The following is a 9,286-nucleotide window of genomic DNA, read 5'->3' on the forward strand; positions in this document are numbered from 1 at the left end:
ATTTTATCTTTCAAAAATGAGGTAACACCTTCCTTACAGTACTGGACCAGAGTGAGAATGAATAGATATGTGTGTATGAAAGCACCAAGCACATAGTTGGTATTCCATAAATACTAGTGTATTATTACTTATTTTAAGCACAAAGCAAATGCCCAATGAGTATTTGTTGGATGGGGTTGGGCGTCTGCCTTTGCTGAGCTCTACACTTGGGAGAGCTTTTCTTCAGGTGTTCTCCCTTATCCTTGGCCTTGTCAATTTCACTTCTTGGGACCTGCCACTCTTGCCTACTTTCTGCAGGTTGATACATTACATATGGGAAGGGTGATAGATCTTTCCAGAGTGAAAGGCCTAATATTATCTCTTCCAAACTTGTTTTGAAACTATTTCAAAAGTTTACTGAGATAAAAGCCAACATGAAAATCTATTTGTTTTGTGTTAGTTGTTGTACCCTCTTGGGGAGGCGGAGATTGGGGGTACAGTGTTATCCTGAATTGTATCCTGAATGAGCACTTCTAATACAATACTTATATATATGTTTTAAGACAGATGTTGCTCTGTCACCAGGCTGGAGTGCTGTGGCGTGATCTCAGCTCACTGCAACCTCCTCCTCCCAGGTTCAAGCAATTCTCATGCCTCAGCCTCCTGAGTAGCTGGGATTACAGGCACCTGCCACCACCCCCAGCTAATTTTTGTATTTTCAGTAGAGACGGGGTTTCACCATGTTGGCCAGGCTGGTCTCAAACTCCAAACTCCCACCCACGTCAGCTTCCCAAAGCGCTGGGATTACAGGCATGAGCCACCGCGCCCGGCCATTATACAATATTTTATGCTGGCAATCCAAATGTGATGTATTTTGGTTGTGTGTGATAAGGCACCAGCAGCTTTGAGGTCCCATCTCAGTAACTTCTCAAGCTCTCCAATATGATGAACTTTAAATGGGAAAAAACAAAAAACAAAACAATACAGAAAACCAGTGTCCAATATTTACATGGCCTTACCAGTTACAGGGCACTTCTGTGTACATTATATCCATTTAATTGTCAGATGAACCTCAAAGAGGTTCAAAGTGTTCCCAGCACTTTGCAAGCCTGAGACAGGTAAATCACCCGAGGTAAGGAATTTGAGACCAGCCTGACCAACACGGTGAAACCCCATTTCTACTAAACAAACAGAATTAGCAAGGTATGGTGGCATGTGCCTGTAATCCCAACTACTTGGGAGGCTGACCCAAGAGAATCACTTGAACCTGAGAGGTGGAGGTTGGAATGAGCTGAGATCCTGCCATTGCACTCCAGTCTGGGCAACAAGAGTGAAACTTCAAACCATCCTTTTCTTGGGATTGTGCTACTGTCCAATGAGCGCATAGCGAGGGCAGTGCTGCTAATGCCTAAACAAAACACCCGCATCAACTAAAGCTTTGCTTTACCTTGGTACAATTTTTGGAAAAATGAAAACCCGCTTTTTAAAAAAAAAAAAAAAAGTGAAACTTCATCTCAAATAATAATAATAGTAATTTACTTTCATCATTATTTTATGAGTATTCTGCATTTGTCTATATATTTACCTTTACATAGTAAACTTTTCATTTCTACTTGAATAACTTCCTTTAGCATTTTTCTTTTTTTGAGACAGTCTCGCTCTGTCACCCAGGCTGGAGTGTAGTGGCATGATCTTGACTCACTGCAACCTCTGCCTCCTGGGTTCAAGTAATTCTCCCTGCTTCAGTCTCCTGAGTAGTTGGGATTACAGGTGCCTGCTACCATACCCAGCTAATTTTTCTATTTTTAGTAGAGATGGGGTTTCTCCATGTCGGCCAGGCTAGACTTGAAGTCCTGACCTCAGGTGATCTGCCCGCCTTGACCTCCTAAAGTGCTGGGATTACAGGAGTGAGCCACTGTGCTCAACACTTACTGTCTTTTTATCTCCCTTCTTCTGGCAACCTCATAGTGTGTGTATTTTGTCTGATAGTGTCTCATAGTTCCCATAGATTTTCTTGTCTCTTTTTCATTTCTTTTTCTTTTTGCTCTTCTGACTGGTTAATTTTCAAATGACCTGTCTTTGAGTTCACTGATTTTTTTTTGTCTTCTGCTTTGATCAAGTCTGTTGTTGAAACTCCCCATTGAATTTTTCAGTTGAGTTATTGCATTCTTCAGCTCCAGAATTTCTATTGTTTTTTATTTTTATTTTTTTTGAGATGGAGTTTCACTCTTGTTGCCCAGGCAGGAGTGCAATGGTATGATCTCAGCTCACTGCAACCTCCGCCTCCCAGGTTCAAGCGATTCTCTCGCTTCAGACTCCTGAGTAGCTGGGATTACAGGCATGCACCACCACTCCCGGCTAATTTTGTATTTTTAGTAGAGATGAGGTTTCTCCACGTTGGTTAGGCTGGTCTCGAACTCCTGACTTCAAGTGATCTGTCCGCCTCAGCCTCCCAAAGTGCTAGGATTACAGGCTTGAACTTCCATGCCTGACCAGAATTTCTATTTTTTTTTTTTATGGTTTCTTTGATTTTTTTCATTTTGCTTATGTTTTACTTTCATGATATTGTTTAGTGTTATATCTGTGTTCTCTTGTAGCTTGCTGAGCTGCTTTAAGATGATTATTTTGGGTTGGACATGGTGGCTCACACCTGTAATCCCAGCAGTTTGAGAGGCTGAGGTGGGTGGATCACTTGAGGTCAGGAGCTCGACACCAGGCTGGCCAACATGGTAAAACCTTGTCTCTACTGAAAATATAAATATTAGCTGGGTGTGGTGGCATGCACCCATAATCCCAGTTACTAGGGAGGCTGAGACAGGAGAATCACTTGAACCCAGAAGGCTGAGGTTGCAGTGAGCCGAGACGGCATCACTGCTCTCCAGCCTGGGTGACAAAGCCAGACTCTGTCTCAAAAAAAAAAAAAAAAGATTATTTTGAATATCTGTCAGACAATTCACAGATCTCCATTTCCTTAGGGTTGGTTACTGGAGATGCGTATCATTCATTTGGTGATGTCATATTTCCCTGATTCTTTGTGTTCTTTGTAGTTTTGCATTGCTGTCTCCACATTTGAAGAAGCAGACACCTCTTTCAGTCTCTGTACATTAGGCAGAGAGAGACCTTCACCAATCAATCCAGTTAGAGATTCTGGGAATCTCTCAAATCTTTTCTGTGCATGTGTGCCTGCTTTACTCTTCTGTCTGTCTCCTGCTGGAGAAGTCTCTTGATTTTGTGCCTTCTCCTGATCCTGCAGTGCTCTGTCAGGTGCTGAAAGCTGTCCAATGTTTTTCCCTGGGTTTATGCACAGAGATGTTGGTTTGCTGGGTGCAAGCTCCGTTTGTCTTCCTCCCTTCTGAAAGAGAAGCCTCAGGACTGTGTGCTTTCTCCCAATCCTACAGAGCTGAGCTGGCTGCTGAGATCCACACTGGCTGCTAATATTTATATCAGCTACTGAGACCCACAGGCCAGTTGCTGAGATCTGTGAGCTAACTGTTGAGATTTACGTCCAGGCTTCTGAGTCCCACCCCTTTTCTTTGTTCTTAGCTGCCCAAGATATTCTAACTATGTTGATTCCCTCAGACTCTGGGTGAGATAATACAGAATTGGGTCTTCAACTCTATGGGGCATTGGCCCAGACACTCTGCCCTGCCAATTAGCAAGTATTGCTTAAACCAGCAAGGTGGTTTTGAAGTTTGTTCAGATAACAGGGCTATTATGACTTTGTTACAACACTATGCATACTGAAATCCCTAAATATGTTTTATTTTAATTTATTTATCTTTTTTTGGTGCCGTGACTCGGATGAAATCCCTAAATATGTAATGTCATAACTGATCACATATTACCTGCTTACTTTGGTGCCAGAATAAGAAAACGGTAGAATTGGGTCAAATCTCTGCTAAGTCACAGATTAGCCATGGTACCTTGTGGAACTCACTGAACCTTTTTTTTTTTTTTTAAGACGAAGTCTTGGCCAGGTGCAATGGCTCACGCCTGTAATTCCAGCACTTTGGGAGGCCGAGATGGGTGGATCACCTGAGGTGAGGAGTTAGAGACCAGCCTAGCCAACATGGTGACACCACATCTTTAAAAATAAATAAATAAATAAATAAAGACAACGTCTTGCTCTTTTGCCCAGATTGGAGCACAGTGGTGCCATCTCAGCTCACTGCAGCCTCTGCCTCTTAGTTTTTCAAGCAATTCTCCCAACTTAGTCTTGTGAGTAGCTGGGATTACAGGTGCAGGCCACCACGCCTGGCTAATTTTTTTTTTAGTCAAGACAGGGTTTCATCATGTTGGCCAGGCTGGTCTTGAACTCCTGAACTGAAGTGATCTGCCCTCCTCAGCCTCTCAAAGTGCTGGGATTACAGGCATGATCCTTGAACTACTTCAAACCTTATGTTTACCCTTTTTTTAAATGGGCAGTTGGAAGGACAAAAGGAAGCAACCAATGGGAAGTGTCTCTGCACACTTACATGTTATGAATATGAGTTTTGACGCACATTTGAGAAGCCCTACTTGACCCTTTCCAGCTCCTCCCAAACACTGGCCTCCTAAGATCCATGGTGCTCACTCCCCTCTTCATGGTGCTATGGTTAAATACATTTGAAACTGGAAGCCTAGACTCAAGTGTTGATAGATCTGCTTTCTAAGGGCGAGACCTTGGTTTAGGCTACTTAACCTAGCTAAGCCTTAGTTTCATCATCTGTAAAATGAAGACAATAGGGCTTTTTAAAAGTAGGATTTTTAATAAGAATTAAATGGGATAGTGCTTATAAAGTGTTTAAAACAGTGTCTGTCTCATAGAAAGCATTTCATAAATACTAGCTCTATCATTATTAACTAGTCACATTTCCTGGGTATTGGGAGAAGGACTACAAGCTGCGGTACAGTTCCTAAATAATGCTGATAATGCCATCTCTAAGAAGAGATTGTTGGAGTGACGCTCCTAGGGCCGCTGATGCTTGATGGTTTCCAGCTTTAGCTCATCTACTCACTGGCCCATGGTCTTAGGGTCTAAGGCAAGTCCTTTCTCCTGGTTATGCCTTAGTTCCCTCATTCTTTCACTAATCAGTTTAAAGAATTGATCTAGGTCTCTAAGAGCACTAAGCATGTTCTTTACTGTAACTTGAGAGACCTCAAAAAATGTCATTATTCTTCTATCCTATTTCAATTCCTTGCACTGAAAGTAGAAAAGAATCCATATTAAGTTAACTCCCCATGGCTGCAAGTTGAAAGTTTCAAGGGGCCAAATCTGGCTCATCTTAGATGAGCGCCAGACAGTCAGAACGTAATATAAATTGACTGATAAATTTGGAATATGGATAGTATGTAAAACAAAAGTCCCATATCAATGTAAATGTATGAAATGATAAGTGGAGCTGAATGAAGTTGGATATCCCTATCTTTGGTAAATACACACCGAAGTATTTAGGGGTAAAAGGTCATGATGCCTGTAACTTACCCTCAAACAGGTGAAATAATAGGTGAATCTGGGTAAAGGATGTATGTGGTGACATACTATTTTTGCTTTTGCAACTTTTGTAACTTAAAAGTTGTTTCCAAATAAAAATTCAAAAATAAAACCTAGGGCTGGGCGCAGTGGCTCACGCCTTAATTCCAGCACTTTGGGAGGTCAAGGTGGGCAGATCACAAACTCAAGAGATCAAGAGCATCCTGGCCACACGGTGAAACTCCATCTCTACTAAAAATACAAAAATTAACTGGGCATGGTGGTATGTGCCTGTAGTCCCAGCTACTCAGGAAGCTGAGGCAGGAGAATTGCTTGAACCAGGAGTTGGAGGTTGCAGTGAGCCGAGATGGCACCACTGCACTCCAGCCAGGCAACAGAGTGAGACTCTGTCTCTAAATAAACAAACCAAACAAACAAACAAACAAACCTAGGCGCAGTGTGAAGAAAAAGAGGTGAGAATGACTCCTGGACCGACTAAAGCCTATGCTCCCTTGCATCCCATGCCCAGCACCTACATCCTGCTGCCATTGTCATGGTGCTGCCATGTCACCACCATGCCCAAGAGAAAGGGTGAAGGGGATGCTGAAGGAGATCAAGTCAAGGTAGAGGACAAACCACAGAGAAGATCCACGAGGTTGTCTGCTAACCCTGTTCCTCCAAAGCCAGAGCCCAAGCCTAAAAAGGCCCCTGCAAAGAAGGGAGAGAAGGTACCCAAAAGGAAAAAGGGAAAAGCTGATGCCGGCAAGGAAGGGAATAACCCTGCGAAAATGGAGATGCCAAATCAGACCAGGCACAGGAAGCTGAAGGTGCTGGAGATGCCAAGTGTAGTGTTTGCATTTTTGAGAACTGTGTACTTCTGTTGACTGTACAGTCTAAAATATTTTTATCAAGTTTTATAAAAATGCAGAATTTTGTTTTATTTTTTTTTAAAGCTATGCTATGAGCATGCAGAACACTTCATTGATGTTTTGGGGGGATGGGGCATATGTCATTAATAGAATGCCTCCAAAGCTGGATTGATGTGGGGAAAACACGTTTCCCTTCTAGTTTTTTTTTTAAAGACGGGATTTCACCATGTTGATCAGGCTGGTCTTGAACTCCTGACCTCAGGTGATCTGCCCGCCTTGGCCTCCAAAGTGTTTGGATTACAGGCGTGAGCCACCATCCCTTCTAGTTTTGAAAGACTTCTTCTTGGCTCCCAAGAGGAAGGATTCCCTGACATTGACACACATGGCCACCTTGGCACAAAAGCCTCGTGGCATGGAAAAACAAATTCGTTTTTATGTCCTCTTCTCCCTTTCTACCTTTCAGCATAGACTTAACTCCCTTACAGACAACTGTTGGGACCTGACCCCCAATAATTGGTTACTGGTATGTCAGGCAATCTGGACTTTCCAGTGATGCCACTGAGATGGCATCCATCAAAAGAGCAGTGATTCCATCTCTAGATTGTGGATCTTCAGATACATTCTACCATTTTCATTTCACTTCCTGAAAGTCAGGGCTGGCTCATGAAAAGTTGTTAAACAACATGCTAAATGTGAAATGTCAACCCTCACTCTAAACTTTCCCTGTTCAGAGCATCACATGAAGACTTCATTGGGTTTTATAGTGGCTTTCTGATTTTTGGTAGTTCATTGAAGAAGGGTGTTTGAAGGTTGTTGTATACTGTTAATGATTGTCTGCCCCCATTCTGCCGGAAATACCATGGCTGTTTATGGAAAGTTTTTTTTTTTTTAATTGTGAGATGGAGTCTCACTCTGTCGCCCAGGCTGGAGTGCAGTGGTGCATCTCTGCTCACTGCAACCTCCGCCTTCCAGGTTCAAGCAATTCTCCTGCCTCAGCTTCCTGAGTGGCTGGGACTACAGGCGCACGCCAACATGCCTGGCTAAGTGTGTGTGTGTGTGTGTGTGTGTGTGTGTATTTTTAGTAGAGACAGGGTTTCACCATGCTGGCCAGGCTAGTCTCGAACTCCTGACCTTGTGATCTGCCCACCTCAGCCTCCCTGAGAGCTATGATTACAGGTGTGAGCCACCGTGCCAACTATGGAAAGTATCTTTAATAAAGCTGGATGCAATTTGAAAACATAAAAAAACAAAAAACAAACAAAAATCTAGTAAGGGACAAGGAGCTCGTGCCTTTCTTGTTAACCCTTCCTCAACTAACATGAGCACTATAAAGCAAATAGATGAGGTTCTGGAGCAAAAGTTCCCAGGCAAATACTTCGTTATAAAATACTGAGGTCCGAGGAGTATACAAATCCTATTCAGGCCAATCACTTGACAGGCTTTTATGGCACGTCTTCCATTTCAGTTATGAATAGTTACTAGATAAGGTTTAATTAACCTCTAGGGGCTCACACATTAAATAGCTTGCTCGAGGTTGCCCAGCCAGTATATTGTCAGAGTCAGGCTTTGAGTCCAGAGACACCTGCGTCCAAACCTTGGGCTCTTTTCTCCCTCACCCCGACCCTGTGCCAACATGGGCCCTGCCCTGGGGGAATTTACAGTTTACAGGGGACAGTACATACCTATATAAAAAGAGAGGCCAGCCCTTGCATGTAAATCATGAATGGGGCTGTAGAAGCAGCTGTAAAAATAATGGCATCATTACAGAAGATTAAAATGAAGTCAATTTCAGCCACAGAACAGGCTTTGTGTGCTTTCAGCATGGACTCCACAGACTGTATCTGCAGTTAAAACGAAACCCCCAGGTGTTTTATTAGCAATGTGTTTCAAAGTCATATAAACATAAGGAAAGAAATATGCTGGCATTTATTACCACATTTACCTTTTTATATTTTTTTTCCCCAAAACATTGTTCTATTGCCACGTCTTATATGATTTTGTCTCCTCCTAGGTTTTCTGCAACCTTACTGGGCATTCTCAGAATGATCTGTACAAGTGCTGACTGAATGATTGATTCCAAGTTCTTCTTAGGAATTCAGACAGCCTCTTGACAAGTGATGAATAGGCCATCTTAATCTTGTTTGAATCAGAAAGGACCACACAACTGAGGTAAGAGGGGAGCCAGTTTCCTGAGTGTTACAGAGACAACACCCTGTCCATTCAGGTCCCCTCACCAAAAGCATTTTTTTTTTTTTTTTTTTTTTTTGAGACAGTCTCACTCTGTTGCTGAGGATGGAGTGCAGTGGTGCCATCTCTGCTCACTGCAACCTCAGCTTCCAGGGTTCCAGCGATTCTCCTCCCTCAGCCTCCTGAGTAACTGGGATTACAGGCATGCACACCAGCTAATTTTTGTATTTTTAGTAGAGATGGGGTTTTACCATGTTGGCCAGACTAGTCTCAAATTCCTGGCCTCAAGTGATCCACCTGCCTCAGTCTCCCAAAGTGCTGGGATTACAGGTGTGAGCCACCATGCCCGGCCACCAGAGTATTATTTATGAGATGAAGTCTCGCTCTGCCACCCAGGCTGGAGTGCAGTGACACGATCTCAGCTCACTGCAACCTCCACCTCCAAGGTTCAAGCGATTCTCCTGACTCAGCCTCCCAAGTAGCTGGGATTATAGGCGCCCACCACCATGCCTGGTAATTTTTTGTATTTTTAGTAGAAATGCGGTTTCACCATGTTTGGCCAGGATCATCTCAAATTCCTGACCTCAGGCGATCCACCCACCTTGGCTTCCCAAAGTTCTGGGATTACAGGCATGAGCCACCGCACCCAGCCTTATTTATTTATTTATTTTTTTGAGATGGAATTTCACTCTTGTTGCCCAGGCTGGAGTGCAGTGGTATGATCTTGGCTCACTGCAACTCATCTCCTAGATCAAGAGATTCTCCTGCTTCAGGCTCCCAAATAGCTGGGATTACTGGT

The 9,286-nt window shown here is 43.2% G+C and overlaps 1 non-coding gene and 1 pseudogene across 1 annotated transcript; both read left to right on the forward strand.

Moving 5' to 3' along the window:
• The first annotated feature begins 1,321 nt into the window (after positions 1-1,321).
• On the forward strand, positions 1,322-1,447 carry LOC135277432 (U4atac minor spliceosomal RNA). Its single transcript, XR_010345032.1, has one exon. It is a non-coding gene; the product is annotated as a U4atac minor spliceosomal RNA (small nuclear RNA).
• A 4,559-nt stretch (positions 1,448-6,006) lies between these two features.
• On the forward strand, positions 6,007-8,362 carry LOC135275252 (non-histone chromosomal protein HMG-17-like; annotated as a pseudogene).
• The last annotated feature ends 924 nt before the right edge of the window (positions 8,363-9,286 follow it).

This window comes from Aotus nancymaae, unplaced genomic scaffold (assembly GCF_030222135.1).
Source record: "Aotus nancymaae isolate 86718 unplaced genomic scaffold, 86718_ANA_hifiasm-v0.15.2.pri h1tg000003l, whole genome shotgun sequence".
In the NCBI taxonomy this organism is placed as follows: domain Eukaryota; kingdom Metazoa; phylum Chordata; class Mammalia; order Primates; family Aotidae; genus Aotus; species Aotus nancymaae.